At 51.4% G+C, this 22,227-nt stretch overlaps 1 pseudogene; it reads left to right on the top strand.

Moving 5' to 3' along the window:
* Nucleotides 1-16,592, top strand: part of LOC125113845 (40S ribosomal protein S19-like) — a 31,088-nt pseudogene extending 14,496 nt beyond the window's left edge.
* Nucleotides 16,593-22,227: the final 5,635 nt, after the last annotated feature.

Raw genomic sequence — 22,227 nt, 5'->3', positions numbered from 1 at the left:
TGTACCCGCTGGTCTACACCACAGGTCACGGCAACGCCAGATCCTTAACCCACTGAGCAAGGCCAGGGATCGAACCCGCAACCTCATGGTTCCTACTTGGATCCGTTAACCACTGCACCACGATGGGAACTCCTGTTCCTCTTTTTTTTTTTTTTAAGGTCCCAGGGCATATGGAAGTTCCTGGGCCAGGGACTGAATCTCAGCTGTAGCTTCAACCTACATCACAGCTGCAGCAATGCCAGATCCTTAACCCACCGTGCCAGGCCAGAGATTGAACTTGCACGGCCTAATAGACAATGCTGGATCCTAAACCTGCTTTGCCACAGTGTGAACTCCAATTTTTTATTCTATTTATTTATTTATTTATTTATTTTTTGCCTTTTGTCTTCTTGGGCCACACCTGCAGCATATGGAGGTTCCCAGGCTAGGGGTCGAATCAGAGCTGTAGCTGCCAGCCACAGCCACAGCCGCAGCAATGCAGGATCCAGGCCGCATCTGCGACCTACACCACAGCTCACCACAACGCTGGATCCTTAACCCACTGAGGGAGGCCAGGGATCGAACCTGAAACCTCATGGTTCCTAGTCGGATTCGTTTCCACTATACCACAACGGGAACTCCCAATTTTTAAATTTTTTTTTTTTTTTTTTTTTGCTATTTCTTTGGGCCGCTCCCGCGGCATATGGAGGTTCCCAGGCTAGGGGTCGAATCGGAGCTGTGGCCACCGGCCTATGCCAGAGCCACAGCAACGCGGGATCTGAGCCACATCTGCAACCTACACCACAGCTCACGGCAACGCCGGATCGTTAACCCACTGAGCAGGGGCAGGGACCGAACCCGCAACCTCATGGTTCCTAGTCGGACTCGTTAACCACTGCGCCACGACGGGAACTCCCAATTTTTAAATTTTTAAGGAACCATCATACTATTCTCCAGAGTGGCTGCACCAATTTACCTTCCCACCCATAGTGCAGGAGGGTCCCTTTATTTCCTCTCCAGGATTTATTATTTGTAGACTTTTTTTTTTTTTCTTTTTAGGGCCACACTCATGGCATACAGAAGTTACCAGGTTAGGGGTCTAATCGGAGCTGTAGCTGCCAGCCTATGCCACAGCCACAGCCACGCGAGATCCGAGACACATCTGCAACCTACAGCATAGCTCATGGCAACACAGGATCCCCAACCCACTGAGCAAGCCAGGGATTGAACCTTCATCCTCACGGATACAAGTCAGATTCCTTTCCGGCTGCACCATCACAGGAACTCCCTATAGCCTTTTTGATGATGGCCATTCTGATCAGTGTGATGTGGTACCTTCTTGTAATTGGGTTTGCTTTCCTCTAATTATCAGCAGTGTTGAGTATTTTTCATGCGCCCGTGGCTGTCTATATGTCTCCTTTGAAGAAATGTCCATTTAAGTCTTCTGCTCATTTTTTGATTGCATTGTTTTTTGATTTGTTGTTATTGAGCTACTTATATGCTTTGGAAATTAATCCCTTGTCAGTCGCATCATTTGCAAATCATTCCTCGCATTCAGTAGGTTGTCTTTGTACTTTGTTTATGGTTTCCTTTACTTTGCAAATCTTTAAGTTTAATTAGGTTTCCTTTGTTATTTTTGCTTTTGTTTCCATTACTGTTTATTTTTGCTTTTGTTTCCATTACTCTAAGAGATGGATCCAAAAAATATTGCTGCAATTTATGTCAGAGAGTATTACGCCTATGTTCTCTTTTAGGAGTTTTACAGTATCTAGTCCTTTACATTTAGGTCTTTAATCCATTTCAAGCTTATTTTTGTGTATGATTTTAGAGAATGTTATCATTTTGTTCTTTTACATGTTGCTGTCCAGTTTTCCCAGCATCACTTATTGAAGAGACTGTCTTTTCTCTATTGATTAGTTTTTCCTCCTTTGTGATAGATTCGTTGGTCACAAGTGTGTGGGTTTAATTCTGGGTTTTCTATCCCTTGATCTATGTGAGGGTTGTTTTTGGTTTTTTATCTTTTTCTGGTGCCGTACCTGTGGCATATGGCGGTCTAATCAGAACTGTAGCTGCCTCCCTATGCCGCAGCCACAGCAACTCGGGATCCGAGCTGCGTCTGCGACCTACACCACAGCTCACGGCAACACTGGATCCTTAACTCACTGAGGGAGGCCAGGGACTGAACCTGCAACCTCATGGTTCCTAGTCGGATTCATTTCCACTTTGTCACAATGGGAACTCCTGTGGGGGGTTTTTGTACCAGGACCATTCGTACTCTTGATTACTGTAGTTTTGTGATATAGTCAGGGAGAGCAACGCCTCCAGCTCCATTCTTCTTTCATATATTTTGCCTGGCTTTTTAGTTGTTTCAGATGGGAGAGTAAATCCATTCCCTGTTACTTCATCTTGGACCAAAGCAGAAGTTCAGAGCATTCATTTCAGGCAAACATGTCCCTCAATTCTGTGTTTTTCCTTCTTTCTTTCCTCTTCTTCTTCTTTTTTTTTTTGTATGTTTGTTTGTTTGTTTGTTTGTGTAGGTCTGCACCTGTGGCATATGGAAGTTCCTGGCCTAAGGGTCAAATTAGAGCTGCAGCTGCTGGCTACAGACACAGCCGGGGCAACACCAGGCCCAAGCTGCATCTACAGCCTACGTACACGACACCTTGCTGTAACGCTGGATCCTTTAACGCACTGAGCAACACCAGGAATTGAACCTCCTTCCTCATGGACGCTATGTCAGGTTCTTAACCCACTGAGCCATTACAGGAACGCCAATTCTGTTTTCCTGCATTCATTTTTTGCCACGTTCCTGCTCTCTTCATTTCTGCCTTCTTTTGCTGGAACTCCTATTAATCAAACATTGAACCTGCTGGACTGGTCCACCTAAGTATTCTATCCTTTCATCCCCCCCAAAAAAATATTTCTATTCTTGGGAACCTCTCAAAAGCAATGGCTTTGTGAATTCTGTCTGCTGCTTATCATCAGAGATTAGAATAACACCTAGCATATAGCCAGTGCTCAGCAAGTTTCACCTCTGTGGCTTTTGGTGTCGCTACTCTCCAACTGACTTTTTTGTTCCACTTCTCCAACAGTTCTACTGTCTAGTTAATAAAGAACTCCTTCTTTCCTTCTTTTTTCTTTCTTTTCTCTCTCTCTCTCTCTTTTTTTTTTTTTTTTTTTGTCTTTTTAGGTCCTCACCCTCAGCAGGTGGAAGTTCCCAGGCAAGGGGACGAATCAGAGCTACAGCTGCCGGCCTTCGACACAGCCACAGCCACCCAGGATTCAAGCCACCTCTGCAACCTACACCACAGCTCACGGCAACGCCAGATCCTTAACCCACTGAGCAAGGCCAGGGATGGACCCTACATCCTCATGGATACTCGTCAGATTCGTTCACCACTGAACCACCGCGGGAACTCCAAGAACTCATTCTTTATAGCTCTTTTTTCACTGCATGCTATTCTTTTAAAAATAACTATTATAGGATATTAACTATTGGGAGGGGTATGTTTAAGTTGTTTATTTTTTCTTCTTTTCCTTAGCTTTTCTTCCTTTTTTATTTTGTCTTTCTCTTTCATGCTGATTGTAACAGCCCTGGAAGTGTACTGGGATCTCCCTTTAAGAGAGCATTTGCTGGAGTTCCCGTTGTGGCTCACTGGTAATGAACCCAACCAGTATCCGTGAGGGTGTGGGTTTGATCCCTGGCCTCGCTCAGTGGGTTAAGGATCCGGTGCTGCTGTGAGCTGTGGTGTGGGTCACAGACGAGCCTCAGATCCCATGTTGCTGTGGCTCTGGCGTAGGTCGGTGGCTCCAGCTCCGATTGGACCCCTAGCCTGGGACTCTCCATATGCCACGGGTGCGGCCCTAGAAAAGGCAAAAAGACCAAAAATAAAAAATAAAAAACAAAAAACAAAGAGAGAGAGCACTTGCCATGAAGAGAGCTGTCACCTGAGAAACTTCGGCTTCCACACTTTCTGAATCAGCTGCAGCGTTGGAACGGAGGACACCCTTCCCTCGAGCAGCTCCAGCCAATTCCCCAGCACGGTGGGGGGTTTTCCCTCCCCTGAAGTTTCAGCCCAGCAGGGTGTCCCCTAGTGGGCAATCTTTGCTCTGAAGCTCTGGCTGAGACTCTGAGCTGCACCACAGTCTGAAACTCATCCTCCCCAACCCGCCTTCCTTCCCCCTCTTCTTTCTCACTTGTCAGTCCTGCATCGCAGTCTGAAGCTTTTCCACAAGCATTACACGCAATAAATGTGCTGCACTGCTAACTCCTTTTGATGTCTGTTTCCCAGGACCTAAACTGACACAGGAGTTTTCTTCATTTGTCAAGTGGTCTTTGCTCAGCCATTCGTAGTCACAGAAAGGCATTACAAAGCAGACTGGCAGTTCCGTGGGCACGAGGGAGGTTTTTAACTGGTGGATCTTGCTTTTGAGTGGTTGGGCAAAGGAGCCATCTATTTCACTAGAAACCCTCCAAATATATTAGTATATGGAATTTTGCCTCAGAGACTTTCAGTTTCTCCAGATTTCCCATTGTGGCTCAGCAGGTGAAGAACCCAACAGAGTGTCCGTGAGGATGTGGGTTCAAGCCCTGGCCTTTGCTCAGTGGGTTAAGGATCCGGCATTGCTGCAAGCTTCAGTGTAGCTTGCGGATGTGGCTCAGATCCTATGCTGTCGTGGCTGTGGTGCAGAAAGCAGTGGCAGCTCGGATTCGACCTCTAGCCCAGAAACGTCCATACACCTTAGGGGCAGGTTGAAAAAGAAAAGAAAAAAAAAAGAGAGAGAGAGAGAGAGAAGAAAATTCTGTTCTACTTTTCTGTGAAGGGCAACGGTGGAGAAGGTCAACTGCTCATCCATCCCATGACTCACCTCCGCACCTCAGCCTAATCTGATGCTTCCAAATCCTCTTGCGTTTTATTATCGTCTGTCCTGGTCACGATGTCTATGACGCCTCCTCTGTCCTCTTCTAACCCTCCAAAACACTGCTGAAATCCTTTACCTGCTGAGATACCATTTTCTCTGCCGTTGTCAATTCATACCTCTCTTCTTTCTTTTTTAAAAGATTTATTTATTTATTTATTTATTTATTTTTATTTCTTTGTCTCTTTTAGGGCCTCACCCACGCCCTATGGAAGTTCCCAGGCTATGGGTTGAATTGGAGCTGCAGCTGCCACCCTACACCACAGCCACAGCCACATCAGCTCCGAACTGTGTCTGCAACCTACACCACAGCTCAGGGCAACACCGGATCCTTAACCCACTGAGCGGGGCCAGGGATGGAACCCATGTCCTTATGGATACTGGTTGGATTCGTTACTGCTGAGCCACCATGGGAACTCCCACCTCCATTCTTTACTACAATTTCGGGGATCTTTTTTTTTTTTTCTTTTTTTTGCGATTTCTTGGGCCATTCCCATGGCATATGGAGGTTCCCAGGCTAGGGGTTGAATCGGAGCTGTAGCCACTGGCCTATGCCAGAGCCACAGCAATGTGGGATCCAAGCCGCGTCTGCAACCTACACCACAGCTAACGGCAACGCCGGATCCTTAACCCACTGAGGAAGGCCAGGGATCGAACCCACAACCTCATGGTTCCTAGTCGGATTCATTAACCACTGAGCCACGACGGGAACTCCCGGGGATCTTTTTTTAATGAACTTTTCTGCACATCTTTAAATTTTTTTTTTTTGTCTTTTGTCTTTTTTGTTGTTGCTGTTGTTGTTGCTATTTCCTGGGCCGCTCCCGCAGCATATGGAGGTTCCCAGGCCAGGGGTTGAATCGGAGCTGTAGCCACCGGCCTACGCCAGAGCCACAGCAACTCGGGATCCGAGCCGCGTCTGCAACCTACACCACAGCTCACGGCAACGCCGGATCGTTAACCCACTGAGCAAGGGCAGGGACCGAACCCGCAACCTCATGGTTCCTAGTCGGATTTGTTAACCACTGCGCCACAACGGGAACTCCTAAATTTTTTTTTAATTTATTTAATTTATTTATTTAGCTTTTTAGGGCTGCACCGCAACACATGGAGGTTCCCAGGCTAGGAGGCCAGCTGCCAGCCTACGCCACAGCCACAGCGACTAGGATCCAAGCTGTGGCTTCAACCTACACCACAGCTCAGGGCTCACAGCCAGATCCCTGACCCACTGAGCAAGGCCAAGGATGGAACCTGCAACCTCATGGTTCCTAGTCGGACTTGTTTCCACTGCGCCATGATGGGAACTCCCCATTTTCAGGGGAATCTTAAAAGGGAAAGGAAACGTGGGCCATCATCAGGAACTCGAAGCCCCTACATGTGACTGACATTGTTGCAGGCCATGCTGGCTGCTTTGTGGAGAGTGGGTTGTAGAGGGACATGTGTAGAAGCAAGAAAGTCAGTCAGGGAGTTCCTGTTGTGGCTCAGCAGGCTAAGAACCCAACATAGTGTCTGTGAGGATGCAGGTTCGACCCCTGACCTAGCTCAGTGGGTTAAGGATCTGGGGTTGCCATGAACTGTGGCATAGGTTGCAGATGCAGCTTGGATCTCACGTTGCTGTGCCTGTGACATAGGCCAGCCTCGATAGCTCCAGTTTGACCCCTCAACCGGGAACCTCCATATGCCACAGGTGTGGCCATTAAAAAAAAAAAAAAGTCAATCAGGAAGCCATTGCCACAGCAGAGGTGAGCAATGAGGGTGGCTGGGGCTGGGATGGCGACACTGGAGACGAAGGGAAATAGATGATTCAAGGTCTGATTTGGTAGTGGTGTTATGTATTTATTTTGTCTTTTTAGGGCCACACCTGAGGCATATGAAAGTTCCCAGGCCTGGGGTCAAATTGGAACTGCACCTGCCGGCCTACACCACAACCACAGCAACGAAGGATCTGAGCCTGGTCTGCAACCTACACCATAGCTCACGGCAATACCTGATCCTTAACCCATTGACCAAGGCCAGGGATCGAGCCCGAGTCCTCAGGGATACTAGTCAATTCATTACCACTGAGCCACAACGGGGAGGATTTTTCACAGCTGAGCCTTAACGGGAACTCCTTGGTAGTGGTTTAAAAATATGCCCACAAATTCTTTGATATGCCTCCCTTCATGAGGTGCAACTGAATTCTCCTCTCCTTGAATGCAGGCTGGACCTAGCAACTCATTTCTAACAAAGAGAACATGGCAGAAGTAACAGGGTAGGACTTTCAAGACAAGATCAGAAAAGGCACAGCAGCTTGCTCTCTGCTCTCCTAGATCACTGGTTCTGGGAAAGGCAGCTGCCACGTCATGAGGATGACGTAAGCAGCTCTGTGGTGTCCACATAGCAAGGAATGTAGGCCTCCTGCCAACCATCAGCACTAACTTAAGAGGCCTGTGAATGAGTCCTCTTAGAAGCAGATCCTCCAGGCAAGCTCTTTCTTTTTTTTTTTTTTTTTTTTGGCCATGCCCGTGGCAGGCAGACTTTCCTAGGCCAAGGCTCAAACCCATGCCACAACAGTGACCATGCTAGATCCTTAACTGCTAGGCCGCCATGCAACTCTCAAGTCTTTAAATGGCTGCACCCTCATCGATATCTTACTGAAACTTCATGAGAGGACCTGATCCCAGCTAAGTCATTTCCAGATTCGTGACCCAAAGTAGCATGTATAATGTAGGACAGTAAATGCTCATTACTGGAAGCATACTAAATTTGGGGAGTAAAGTGTTTCATAGCAAGAGATAACTAAATCAGGGGGTGAGGGAGAGAGGAATCAAATATTTATTCTGAGGTTTTGGGCTCAAGCAACTGGGTAGATGATACTACCATTTACCTAAGTAGAGACTCCTGGAAGAGGAAAAGGATTCTAAATCCCAACGCTGATTTAAAGATGACATTTAGGGAGTTCCCATCGTGGCGCAGTGGTTAATGAATCCGACTAGGAACCATGAGGTTGCGGGTTCGGTCCCTGGCCTTGCTCAGTGGGTTAATGATCCGGTGTTGCCGTGAGCTGTGGTGTAGGTTGCAGACGCGGCTCGGATCCCGCGTTGCTGTGGCTCTGACGTAGGCCGGCGGCTACAGCTCCGATTCGACCCCTAGCCTGGGAACCTCCATATGCCGCGGAAGCGGCCCAAGAAATAGCAAATAGACAAGGAAAAAAAAAAAAAAAGATGACTTTTAGGAGTTCCCATCGTGGCTCAGCAGAAACAAATCTGACTAGTATCCATGAGGACGCAAGTTTGATACCCTGGCCTCGCTCAGTGGGTTAAGGATCTGGTATTGCCATGAGCTGTGGTGTAGGTCGCAGACCAGGCTTGGATCCTGTGTTGCTGTAGCTGTGGTATAGGCCCTCAGCCGTAGCTCTGATTCAACCCCTAGCCTGGGAACTTCCCTATGCCATGGGTACAGCCCTAAAAAGCAAAAAAAAAAAGAAGGAAAGAGAGGAGTTCCCTTTGTGGCTCAGTGGAAACAAAACTGACCAGTATCCATGAGGATGCAGGTTCAATTCCTGGCTTCACTCAGTGGGTTAAGGATCCAGCATTGCCGTAATGAGCTGTAATGTAGATCTCAGAGGCGGATCCTGAGTTGCTGTGGCTGTGGCTTAGGTTGGTATCTACTGCTCTAGAAAAAGAAAAAAAAAAGGGAAAGAGAGATTAGCTAAGGGACTAGCAGCAGAGCAAGCCGTTCAGAGATGCAGCTTCTTCCAGTCACAGCTGCTTCAGAGAAACTAGGCTTAAAAGTAAGCAAAACAGGGAGTTCCCTGGTGGCTTGGTGAGTTAAGGAGCTGACATTGTCACTGCTGTGTCTCAAGTCACTGCTGTGGAGCAGGCTCAATCCCTGACCCCGGAACTTCTATATGCCACAGGCGTAGCCCCTGCAAAAAAAGTAAGCACAACAGTTACCATTTCTTGAGTGCCCGCCAAATGCCTAGCCCTTTATTAGATTTTTTTTTTCTTTTTAGGACCAGCACCTATGGCATATGGAAGTTTCCAGGCTAGGGATCGAATCGGAGCTGCAGCTACCAGCCTAGGCCACAGCCACAGCAATGCCAGATCCAACCCCCATCTGTGACCTACATCACAGCTTGCAGCAAGACCAGATCCTTAACCCACTGAGTGAGGCCAGGGATTGAACCCACAGCCTCATGGATGCGAGTCATATTCTTAACCCACTGAGCCACAACAGGAACTCCTTTAATAGATTTTTCTTGTTCGATCATCACAGTAACTCCATCATTATCTGCATTTCACAGATGAGGGAATTGAGGGGCAGAAAGACTAAATAACTCACTCAAGATCATACAGTTTGTTGAGTGGCAGAAGCCAAGCTGAAATTCAAGCATGTGGGATACCAAAGCCCAGAATCTTGACCACAAGGAATGGGCAAGATGCAAGGGGTCTACTTGCTTTTTTTTTTTTTTTTTTTTGCATCTCACGGTGAATGAGTTTCCTATGTTTTTTGTCCAGGCCCCGGAGAATCTAAGCAAATGTAGACCCAACAGGTGGATCTTCTCCAGAGAGTGAGTAAAGAGAGAGTGGAGGGGAGTTCCCGTCATAGCTCAGTGGAAACTACTGTGACTAGCATCCTTGACAACTCAGGTTCGATCCCTGACCTTGCTCAGTGGGTTAAGGATACAGCATTGCCGAGAGCTGTGGTGTAGATCACAGATGCGGCTCGGATCTAGCATTGCTGTGGCTGTGGCATAGACCAGCCGCTACAGCTCCGATTGGACTCCTAGCCTGGGAACCTCCATATGCCGTGGGTGCACCCTAAAAACACACACACACACTCACAAAAGGAAAGAGTGGAGGGAGAGAGGTGGGAAAGGCAGGACGGACCAAGCCAGGAGATCTGTGCCTTTTGCCTTTAAAGGAGCAGCATGCAAATTATATTCAAAGCAATATGCAAACGATATGTAAATTGCAATGCGAATGAGCATCTGTTCTTTTTTTGAGTCAACAGCACAGGCTCTTTTGGTTGAGCCCTCCCCCAGCTTTCTCCCCGGGTTGCCCAGGGTCAGGATCCCTTGCAGGATCCATGAACTAAACCGCAGAAGTAGCATGTGCCTCCCCCAAGGCCATCTGGGCCCTGGAAGGAAGAAGAGGGCTGTCTCCGTGTCCAGGTAAGTCGCTGATTCCCGCATTCAGCTAACAAATGCTTGTAAAGCACCTACTCCACAGAAAGTCCAGAGGCAGATGCAGGAAGCAAGTAGAAGATTCATCATTTCCAACTTCTGGGAACATATTCTAGTGGGGGAATAAATAGATACAATAAAGACGCCAGTATTTCTCAACCTCAGCACTATTGACATATTGCGCTGGGCAATTCATTTTTAAGGGCAACTGTCTTGTATGTTTCAGGATCTTTAGCAGCATCTCTGGTCTCTCTCTAAGCCCTTAGACCCCAGTAGCACCCACTTCCCAGTTGTGACAACCGAAAATGTCCCCGGTCATTGCCCATTGCCCAATGTCCCTTGGGGCAGGGGTGGGGGGGGAGGGATGACAAAAATCACCCCAGCTGAGAAGCTGCTATTAGCTCTGTTGGGTGAGTTGACATATTCGGTAAGCTCAGGGTTCACCTTCACGGACCCAGGTTGCTCCTTTTTTTTTTTTTTTTTTTTTTAATTTGAGCCATTGTGGAGGGCAAGCAGTCTTCCCCAGAGTTCTCACCGAATTCCTTTCCACTAAGTCTAACCTTCCGTTGATGCCCCAGGCCCTCACTCTGAGCAGGTGCTGTTGTCCAGCCCCAGGAGATTCTTGACGGGCAAACAAGGTCACCCCCAAACTAAACGGCCCCAGCCTTGAGCCCTTCAGGCTTGCAAGTCTGCTTTTCAGCATCATTCTACTTCTTCCCTCGTCATCAAGTTGACACCTGTGGGACTGTCACTTATACTCCTATCTCTGCCAGTCCCCTTCCCTTTGATTGGCAGCTTCCAGGAGTTAAGAAACTAGATTTGGCAGATCAGGGTTTTTCTGTGTTCCGCCAAGCACTGGGAGTCCTGTGGGGCCTTCAAAAGCCCCTAGGGGAAATTCACTTCTGGAGCACAGCGGGTTAAGGATCTGGCATTGTCGCTGCAGTAGATTGGGTCCCTGCTGTGGTGCAGATTTGACCCCTGACCTGGGAATTTCCATATGCCCAATAGCTAAAACAAAACAAAAAAAAGCCCCTGAGGGATGCTGGGAGGGATTGGAAAGATTTCTAGGAGGTAGGAGGAGCACAGTAGGCAGGTCTCCCTGGCCCCCACCCCTGGCTTCCACCATGGCAGCTGGACTTTTCTCAGGTTTATTTCTCTTTGCTTTTTTTTTTTTGGTGTGTTTTTTGTTTGTTTGTTTTTGTTGTTTTGGGTTTTTTTTTTTTGGACCATACCGGAAGCATATGGAAGCTCCCAGCCTATGGGTCGAATCAGAACTGTAGCCACTGGCCTACGCCAGATCCAGGCCAAATCTGCAACTACTACACCCCAGCTCACAGCAATGCCAGATCCTTAACCCACTGAGCAAGGCCAGGGATCGAACCTGCATCCTCATGGATACTAGTAGGGTTTGTTACCACTGAGCCACAATGAGAACTCCTATTTCTCTCTGCTTCTGCATGATATCCATTGGACCAAGAGTTGCCAAGGGTAAAAGCTGTTTGCAAACTGCTGACCTAGATGCAGGCCATTGGGAGAGCAGAAGGTGGTGTCCATTGCTGTTTGTATGGAGTTTTGTTTTTTGTTTTTTGGGGTTTTTTTTGCTGGCCACAGCCACAGCAACGACAGATCCGAACCGCATCTGCAACCCACACCACATCTCACGGCAATGCCGGATCCTTAACCCACTGAGTGAGGCCAGGGATTGAACCCGTGTCCTCATGGATACTAGTCAGGTTCATTAACCTCTGAGCCACGACTCCTATATGGAGGTGGTTTAAGCTTCCTTCGGAGTTCCCGTCGTGGCTCAGTGGTTAACAAATCCGACTAGGAACCATGAGGTTGCGGGTTTGATCCCTGGCCTTGCTCAGTGGGTTAAGGATCTGGTGTTGCTGTGAGCTGTGGTATAGGTCACAGACTCTGCTTGGATCCCTGTTGCCGTGGCTATTGCTATGTCTGTGGTGTAGGCCGGCGGCTACAGCTCCGATTCGACCCCTAGCCTGGGAACCTCCATATGCCGAGGGAGCAAAAAGACAAAAAAAAAAAAAAAAGGTTCCTTCCCAGCTCCTTGTGGATGGTGGCTGGTGGGGGTGCCCACAGGAGGGTATTGCTTTACAGAGAGGCCAAGCCCTCTAGGTATGTGGGCAGGAGAATGGACTAGAAAGGCGGATTGGGCCTCTGGGCTTCAGATCAGATCATGATGCCTCTTCCTGGGTAAAGGAGGCAGCCCACCCCCTGGGGGAAGTGAAGGCCCTCATCCCCCTCGGAGAGCAAAACAGAAAGTTACTGCCCTGGAGTGGCAGCAGAAAGGACTGAAGCAAGACACCAGGAAGAACTTTCCAACTGGACCCCTGAGGGAGGAGTAGTTTGGGAGCCGCTGTGGAGCAGCCAGCCCTGGGGCAGAAGGGTGTCCTTGCTGCAGGCTAAAGGATAATCACTCACACACACACACACACACACACACACACACACACACGCACACCTTCGTGGCTCCTGCCCCTAACCAGGGCTGAGTACTGCACAGATAACCCTGCAGGCAGGGGTAGGGAAGCAGGGTCTGGGGCCACGCCCCATCCTCCCTCCTCTGAGAAGCCCTTTCTCAAGGCTTTGAGAGCCTTGCCAGACTGCGGCAGAATGTGTGGGGATCTTGTCCCCCAGGGGCTTAGGGGATGGAGCGGCCTTTCCCTACCCCACCCCCCACCTCCCGACCTCCAGGCCCCCCTGAACCCTCTGGACACAGGCACAATCAGGCATTTCATGCCTCGCAAGGGTCAGAATGAAAGGCCTGTGTCTGTCTGCTCTCCCCTCCCTCCCCCTCTTCCATCTTCAGATTTTTCCATCTGCCCTAGGGCCAGAGCCTCGTCTTTCTCCCTCCTCTCCCCCTCCTGCCCGCTAAGTTCTTTACAAATATCTGGGAACAGAAGGGATTGCTGTCAATATTCTGCACTGCTTGCCACTAACGCAGATCTCCAACATGCCAGGGAGGGCGGGAGGATGTTGATGCCAGCTCAAGGACACCCCAAGGTCACACCGCGCCAGCCAGACCTGTTCTCCTCCTGTCCGTCTGCCCCCCCTCACTCTGTCATCCTCCGAGGTTAATAACAGGATGCGTTCCTTGCCACGTTCCCATGGACCTGCAGGGCTTCTTCCCCCTGGAACATCCCCAGACCCTGAAATGGACTGGGACCTGGAGGAATCGCTGAACCGAAAAAGCAAGTTCACATTAAAGGTCAAGGGCCGGGTGCCCCGAGGCGGGGGTGGGGGTGGGGCTCCCTGTGCGGACTGGAGGTGGCTGATCTTTGATGTGTTCTTCCCACCCCCACCGACACGCCGAAGCCCAGACCAGCCGCCAGGAACTGGCGTCATCAGTCTCCATCCCCCAGACACTCGCTCGCTCGCTCGTCCCACCGCCACCCCTCGTGAGCAACCATTCCGGGGCCTGACATTCTGTCGGCTTCACACCAGCTCCCAGGGCCCCAGCCAGGAGAGCTTCCTGGATAAAATATTAAACATGCAAATCCGAGACAGTGCCTTAACGAGCGACAGACTGCACGACCACAGCCTGGCAAAGGAGACGCACGTCGTCCGGGGGTGGGGGGTGAGAAGTATATATAGATATAGACTTTGGATCTATCTGTGCAACGTGTGTATAAGGCAGAGAACAGCAGGCATGGAAAACTACTGCAGCAGCCTCCAGCTCGGGTGGCCTGAGGTCGGCAGGAGGCTGGTGGGGAGGGAGGGTCAGGAGGATCCCCCAAAGCCCCAGCTCAGAGTGGGGGCTGACAAAAGCCCTTTGTGCTTGGATTCTGGGCGGAGTGGGCCAGAGACTCAGGGCAGGAAACCAGGCATTTGGTTTTGGAGAAGGAAGCTGGTTAGAGGCAAGGTCCCCCGATGGAAATAAGACAGGTGATGGATGGAGGAGGCAGAGGCTTGGGGAGTCACAGGGAGAACCCCTCAATTCCCACGAGGCACTGGGGGGCTCTTTAATGTGGGGCCCACTCTGGCCGGCGGTGAGGTGGTGGTGCGTGTATCATGGAGCTCATACAGCATGGGGTCAATGTGGTTCCACCTTGATCCAAACTGCCATGAACTTGACTGTGGTGTTGCTCCAGCTTTACGTGTATAAGCGTCATAAAGGTTAACAACACAGGTCCTGGAGTTCCCGTCGTGGCGCAGTGGTTAACGAATCCGACTAGGAACCATGAGGTTGCGGGTTCGGTCCCTGCCCTTGCTCAGTGGGTTAACGATCCAGCGTTGCCGTGAGCTGTGGTATAGGTTGCAGATGCAGCTCGGATCCCACATTGCTGTGGATGTGGTGTAGGCCGGCAGCTATGGCTCCGATGGGACCCCTAGCCTGGGAACCTCCATGTGCCATGGGAGCGGGCCTAGAAAAGGCAAAAAAAAAAAGACAAAAAACAAAAAGCAATACAGGTCCTGACTCAAAAGATCTAGGTGGGGCCTAAGATTCAACATTTCCTGCTGGTCTCTGGTGAAGCCAGTGCTACTGGTCCACTGACCCCAACTGAGCAGCCATGATCTACAAGGAATTAGAACACGCAGCTCACTTTGGCTCAGAGGAGCAAAGAACCCACAAGAGTCCTGAGGGGCCCAGAAAGCTCATGAAGATTGTGTCTATTCACAGTGTCCAGTGGATCAAGGAGTTAGAACCATGTGGCACCTGCTGACATGGACCTCCCAGTCCAGAATGTCAGGGTGCCCACAGCAGCCCACACCAAGATGCCCACAGGGCCTGGAGTGACAAGAAGCCCAGGGGGGTCTTGAACTAACACAGAGCCCACATTGCTAGAGAGAATGATGGAGCCCAGCAGGAATTAGATAGAAGTAGAGCCTGCTATGGCCCAGATGGAGATGCATCCCATAGTAGTCAGAGGGTTCTGCACTGACGTGGAACCACAAACGACTAAGGTGATGCCACGCTGGCCCAGGGTGACAAGGAGCTTGCAAGGGCTTGGGGCTGATGTGGCCCTGGAAACAAAGCCCCTGACCTAAAGAGGACAGCAGCTGGGGCTCAGACAGAGCAGGGGGCCCTCCATCCACAGCCTCTCCAGGATGCAGAAGACAGGAAGGGACGGGCGGGAGGAGGCTGCAGAGGGGAGGGGCAGGAGCCGAGGAGCGTGCCAGCTCTGGGGCTGCTGTGAGCCTGCTTGCCGTGGGCTGCGTGGTACTTGGCTGGGCCTCGGGTTGGAAGGTGTTGAGAGAGAAGGTGCTGCTGCTGCTGCTGCAACAGCTCAGATGGAGGAGGAAGCGGGAAGCTGGAGGCAGGGCGGCAGCAGCACGGGCCCTGACACGGGAGAACACCTCCTCCCTGGAAAGGCCCGGCCTCGGGAAGGGCCCACGGCCCTGTCCAGGGCCCTGGCATTCAGACTCCCTGCTTCCATTAGACCTGAGGACATGGAGGGTTAGGGCTTAGGGCTTAGGGACCCCAGGTTGAGGGGTGTCTAGCTCTGGGGGAACAGACAGAAAAGCATCTCCCTGGTTGAGGGCAAGAGGGTAGGAGGCTCTTCCCATGCAGCCAAGCCCCCAGGTAGGGTTCCCTGACCCTCTTGTGTCCTTCCCTATGGGAAAAAAAATACAGGTTCCTCCTCCCTAGGTCCCTGGCAATGATCCCAACAGTATCTGGAGACAGATGCCCTCCAGCTTTTTCCTTTTTTTTTCTTTTTAGTGCCGCACCGTGGCACATGGAAGTTCCCAGGCAGCTGCCGGCCCACACCACAGCCACAGCAACGCCAGATCCGAGCCTCATCTGAGAGTTATCAGATCCTTAACCCACTGACCAGGGCCAGGCATTGAACCCACATCCTTATGGATACTCATCGGGTTCTTTACCTGCTGAGCCACAACGGGTACTCCCCTCCACCATTTCCTATTTCTTTTTTCTTTTTTTTTTTAGGTTCCCAGGCTAGGGGTTGAATCGGAGCTGTAGCGGCTGGTCTACGCCACAGCCACAGCAACTCAGGATCCGAGCCGAGGCTGCGACCTACGCCACAGCTCACGGCAAAGCCAGGTCCTTAACCCACTGAGCAAGGCCAGGGATCGAACCCGCAACCTCATGGCCTAGTCGGATTCGTTTCCACTGTGCCACGACCGGAAATCCCATCATTTTCTTAGCTATATCTAGCCATCACCCTCCCATCTGATCAGACATTCCTCAGCCCTCTTTCCCACCCAGCTGAAGGTGCACCTGCAGCTGCCCAGGTGAAGGCAGAAGAGGAAGGTATGGAGGGAGGGGCGTGGCTATGGGATCCTGTTATGCAGATGGGGGGGGCGGTAATCAGGTGGGAGGGGCCAGTCCTTTTCACAGGAGCTAAAGAGACATTTTTCTTAAGCAAAGCACCAGGCAGCTGCCTACTCCATGCAACATCTGGCCTCCCACCCCGCCAGCACCAGGCCAAGAGCTCCTCAACATCTCCATCTATCTGTCTGCCTCCCCACCCCATTCCTGGCCCCCGAGCTCACTCTCCCCTTCTCCCACTCCCCTCTTTGGCCCTCTCCCCCAGAGCAGGTGTTCTGAAGAGGCTAGGGGCTCCCAGGTCCAGGGTGCGTTTCTTTGCCCCTTCATCCCCCTTCGTGCCTGTCCCTTTCCCCATCAGCCTGTTACGGAGAGAGAATCGATCCCTCGCTCCACTCCCGCCCGCACACTGACCTAGTTTCTGTCTCAATGCAGAGGGGACACGTCCTTACACGCTCCTAGACACAGAGCCAAGGGACGCCCGCTCCATGGACTCAGGACAGCCCAACACAGGAACGGCACTCATTCCCAAACAGGCTCAGACTCCCACACACTCCCGCACATCCAGAGACACCCTCCCCAACGCAGGGGCCTCTTCACAGACACACACAGGACCAATGGACACATATGGACAGACCTACAGGCCCTCAAAAGCCATAGACAGGTCCCCACACGGGGTCCCACTGCCCCATCCACTAGTTAAAAAAAAAAAAAAACAAAGGTGGTCTTAGGCTCCCCGCTGACTCTGCCACTATACTGCCATGGTCACAGGATCAGGGTCACTCCGCAACCCAGGAATATACCCTCTGCCTCCCTCTCCATCCTCCAGGATGTCTATCTTTTTTCTTTCTTTTTCTTTTCTTTTTTTTTTTTTTTTTTTTTTTTTTGCTTTTAAGGGCCACACCTGTGCCATATGGAAGTTCCCAGGTTAGGGGTCGAATTGGAGCTGGAGCCTCTGGCCACAGCCACAGCCACAGCAATGCCAGATCTGAGCCGCGTCTGCCACCTATACCACAGCTCATGGCAACGTCAGATCCTTAACCCACTGAGCAAGGCCAGGGATCGAACCCGCAACCTCAGGGTTCCTAGTCAGATTTGTTAAGCACTGAGCCACGACGGGAACTCCAAGTTCCTTGACATAAACGTCAAGAGATCAGTGTTTATTCTGCCCGTTGATGTCTGTGTGGTGGGCAGAGGGGAGGCTCAGGCCACCATCCACCATGCTTTTCTGAGCAATCGTCCTGTCCACACCCCTCATATTTCAATGACACTGGCTCTCGACTCCCAGAAGGCCTCTGCAACCCAAGTCCTGCTGTCATCCTAGGCAGCCTTGGGGTCCCTGCCAAACCCAAAACAGAAAAAACTCCCTTCTTTCCAGGCCTCGGCCTCCCTGCTTCCACTTCAGCCGCTCTGTGACCTCCTGACACCTTCACCCTCTCAATTTTCCACTAAAATCTTGCCCCTACACTGCCCTCAACTTCGTTCCCCATCCACCTCCTGGATCCATTGCTTCCTACCCTCACTCTCCCAGTCCTTGACTTCTTCTGCCTGCAGTGGGGTGCACTCCCACCCTGGGTCTACCTGCCTCCCTGCTGCTGCTAGACTCCAGCTGCAGATGCTAATCTCAGCTGGGAAAATGCCCCCATACTGGGGAAGTTTAGTGCCTCCACCAATCCCCGGTTTCCAACTGTCTCTGTACGGCCCGCAGTTTCCTGCTCTCAGCTGTGCTTTCTCTGATCTTCTCAGTCCTCCACCCAACGCCCCCTCTCCCCTCCCCCACTGCACCCCAACCTAGTCTCCCACTTCTCAGGGAAAACGGAGGCTCTCTAGAAAACACTGCCTCCCTCTCCCACAGCTGCTGAAGTGCCTTGAATGTGTGTGTGTGTTTGTGTGTGTGTGCATTGGGAAATACACATTTCCCCACCCTGTCCACTGCTCTCTGGGCCCCAGGCCCTCCCCCCACAGAGGCCTCCTTCCCGCCCTCATCATTTTTCCAGTGTCTTCAACCCCTCCCCCAGCTCCACTGTAATCATGCTTTGAGTCCTCTTCTAGGTCCTTCCGCACCTGACTCTTCCCCCCCCTCCCCCGCTTTATTTTTTTTCTGCGTTTTAGGGCCACGCCCTCAGCATGCAGAGGTTGCCAGGCTAGGGGTGGAAACGGAGCTACAGCTGCAGGCCTACACCACAGCCACAGCCACAGCCACGTGGGATCCAAGCTGCATCTGCGACCTACGCCACAGCGTGGGGATCAAACCATATGCTCATGGATACCAGTCGGGTTTGTTTCAGCTCCGCCACCACGGGAACTCCCTATCCCCGCCTCTTGCCTTTCCTTCACATCCTTCTACCTCAAAAAAGACGACTTTCGGGAGAAAAATTCACATACAACTAAAAAAGAGTGAGAGAGAGAGAGAGATGCCTGCATTTGCTGAATTTACTTTATAGCTGTTTCCTCCCCCCCCCCTCATCACTGCCCTGGAAGGGCCACTGGAGTCACCAGTCACCTCCTAATTGCCAAGACGGGTGGACTTTTTTTTTGTCTTTTTGCCTTTTCTAGGGCTGCACCTGTGGCATATGGAGGTTCCCAGGCTAGGGGTCCAGACAGCCACAGCAACGCCGGACCCTTAACCTACTGAGCGAAGCCAAGGATCAAACCTGCAACCTCATGGTTCCTAGTCGGATTCGTTAACCACTGAGCCACAACAGGAACTCCGGGTGGAGTTCTTAATCCCTTATTTTATCTGATACTTGTGCAACACTGAACATGGTTCCCCATTCACTCCTTCTTGACACTCTCCTCCCTCGGTTCTCCTTGTAGTTAGGATACCTTATACACATTTGGCTAAGTTTTCATTTTATTATATTGTAATTTTATGTCGTACTAGTTAGGTTAATAACTTTCATTAGGCTAATTAGGTACATTTAGTTGAGTTAGGCTGAATCGTATTAGCTTAGTTAAGTCGTATCAGTTAGGCTAAACTCCCAAAACAAAGAGATCGAAAAAAAAAAAGGCTGGCTGCTCAAAGAATGTCAGGTTTCCTTTCTTTCTGGCGTTCTGAGTGAACATTCCAGATGGGCGGCGAGGGACTCCCCTTGCAGAGTCATTCCGAGACCCAGGTTCCCTCTGCGGTGTTGCTGCACTGCCCCCTAGGGCTCATCGGTGACTCAAGACCAAAGCTTGGTGACTGCCCTATGGGGCTCCAGCCTTGGGCGGGTAGAGGGGACATATCTAGGGCCTGAAAGCCCAGTGGAGAAGGGCTCACACCACGTCCGCTTGGCATCCCACTGGCAGGGATGAAATGACACGGCCACACCTGATTGCGGGGAGCGGGTCTACCTGGGCAGCCGCCGGAGCGCAGACTTCGGCGTTTGACCAGCAGGGGTCGCCAGAGCTTGGATGGCGGCCCTCCTACCTCCCGGCGCGTCCTCTCACCTCAATGTCCCCCTGGGGTTTCTATTCTTGAGTCTCTTCCCACTGGACATACAATCCCTGATTATTCTTGTCTAGTCATATGCTGGTGACTCCAAACTATTCTATCCCCAGCGCCCAAATCTTGATCAACACACGGACCTGGTACCAGAGCCAAAAGCTAGGATTCACACTAGACTCCTGCCCTCCCTCACCCCACACTCCATCCCTAACCAAGGGCCAAAGCTGCATGTGGAGGTTCCCAGGCTAGGGGGTCAAATCAGAGCTACAGCTGCTGGGTTAGGTAGGACACAGCCACAGAAAGGCAGGATCCCAGCCGCGTCTGCGACCTACACCACATCTCACTGCAACACGGAGTCGTTAACCCACTAAGCGGGGCCAGAGATTGAACCCGCTACCTCATGGTTACCAGTGGGATTCATTTCCGCTGCGCCACAATGGGAACTCCAAGGCCTGTCAATTCTGCTTTATAAAGGCCTCTTCCTCTCCTTGTGGATTCCCTCATTTTTCCCTCACAGCCTCCAAACTTATCTCCCTGCCTCCACCCACCCCATGATACTAGGGTGACATGTGGGTCCATGTGGGTCTTCAAGACCTGGCCCTGAGCCCTCTTCTCACTTTTTCAAGGCTTTTTTTTTTTTTCCGGGGGGCGGGAGGGGGGGGCGCGGGGCGAGGGTGCTGACCCACCGCAGGCGGAAGTTCCCAGGCCAGGAATCAAACTTGCATCACAGCAGTGAATCTAGCCATAGCAGTAACAACACCTGATCCTTAACCTGCTGAGCCATCAGGGAACTCCCTCTTCTTACTTTTTAGTCTTTCCTTGAGCCCTACATCCACTCTCCCAGCCTCCACTCCCAAGCACAGCCAGGTGACTCACACAAGTGTATCTCCAGCCCACCCCTCTTCTCTGAGCATCAGACCCAAATATCCACTCTGGAGTTCCCATCGTGGCGCAGTGGAAACAAATCCAACTAGGAACCATGAGGTTGCAGGTTCCATCCCTGGCCTCACTCAGTGGGTTAAGGATCTGGCATTGCCGTGAACTGTGGTCGCAGATGAGGCTCAGATCCCGTGTTGCTGTTGCTCTGGTGTAGGCCGGTGGCTACAGCTCTGATTCGACCCCTAGCCTGGGAACTTCCATATGCCGTGGGTGCGGCCCTAAATTAACTAATTTTTTAAAAAATCTCTAGCTTCCCAGTGCTGTCAGAATGGGCCGCAACCCTTACCTTGGCCTATAAGACAATATAGGACCTGGACCTGGCCTCGCCCCTGCCTCTACCAAGTCACTCCCCTGACCCTGGCCACACTTTGATTCGCCCTGCTCCCTCCAGCCCCAGGACCATTGTCCCCACAGTCCCCTCTGGCTGGAATACGCCTCCTCCCCTTTCCTTGTTGTTAACGCCTTGCCATCATTCCAAGCTCACCTCAAGCCTCATTTCCCCAGAGAAGCCTCTTGTGCTCTCCCTGATTAGGACAGAGCTCCTGGCACCGCTCCACCTCCTCTCCACCACGATGCTTGTCTCGGCTTCGTGATTATTATTATTTTTTTTTTTTGGTCTTTGTTGTTGTTGTTGTTGTTGTTGTTGTTGCTATTTCTTGGGCTGTTCCCGCGGCATATGGAGGTTCCCAGGCTAGGGGTTGAATCGGAGCTGTAGCCACCGGCCTACGCCAGAGCCACAGCAATACAAGATCCGAGCCGCGTCTGCAACCTACACCACAGCTCACGGCAACGCCGGATCGTTAACCCACTGAGCAAGGGCAGGGACCGAACCCGCAACCTCATGGTTCCTAGTTGGATTCGTTAACCACTGCGCCACGACGGGAACTCCGGCTTCGTGATTATTGATTATGGTCGGTCCCCCCCTTCTATCCACACACACCGCGTGTGGGCCAGGACCCCACCCATTCTGCTCACCATTGTCTTCATCGCTTGTCACGGGCGCCCTGTGCTCCAAGCAATGTGACCTGTCCAAGAGCCGATACGTGCAAGCCTCAGTGCCTTTGCTCTGCCCGCTTTGAGCTCTGTCCTCAGCACGTCCCAGGCCTTCGTCATTTCACGAATTCCTCCCTAGGCTTCAAGCCTCTATTCCCACAGCTCCTCCTCTGGGAAGTCCTCCCTGACCCCCCTCCCTGTGCTCCGCCCCCCCCCCACCGCACTGTCTCCCCATCAGCGCTGTCTCCACCTCCACGCTGGCCATGCTGTACTGTGACGTCTGCTCCCTTAGCTCTCTCCCTTCCTAAACCATGAGATTTTAGGAGAGAAATGGGGCAGGGGGGGTCGTCATCTCTTCTCTCCAGCCCTTACCCCACTGTCCAGGATGGTTAATGCCTGAGCAAAGGTAGCTCCCTTCACTGCCCCTTTTCCGATTTCTTCAAAAACCAGGCCACACAGCTTGATACATAAAGTTAAAACACTGGACCCCCCATCCATCAACAGAACGCATCAGTTGTAGAATATTCATACAGTGAAACATGAATGCGTGGTAAT

This window comes from Phacochoerus africanus, chromosome 14 (genome assembly GCF_016906955.1).
Source record: "Phacochoerus africanus isolate WHEZ1 chromosome 14, ROS_Pafr_v1, whole genome shotgun sequence".
NCBI classification, from domain to species: Eukaryota; Metazoa; Chordata; class Mammalia; order Artiodactyla; family Suidae; genus Phacochoerus; species Phacochoerus africanus.
This window is presented reverse-complemented; position numbering and strand designations above follow the sequence as displayed.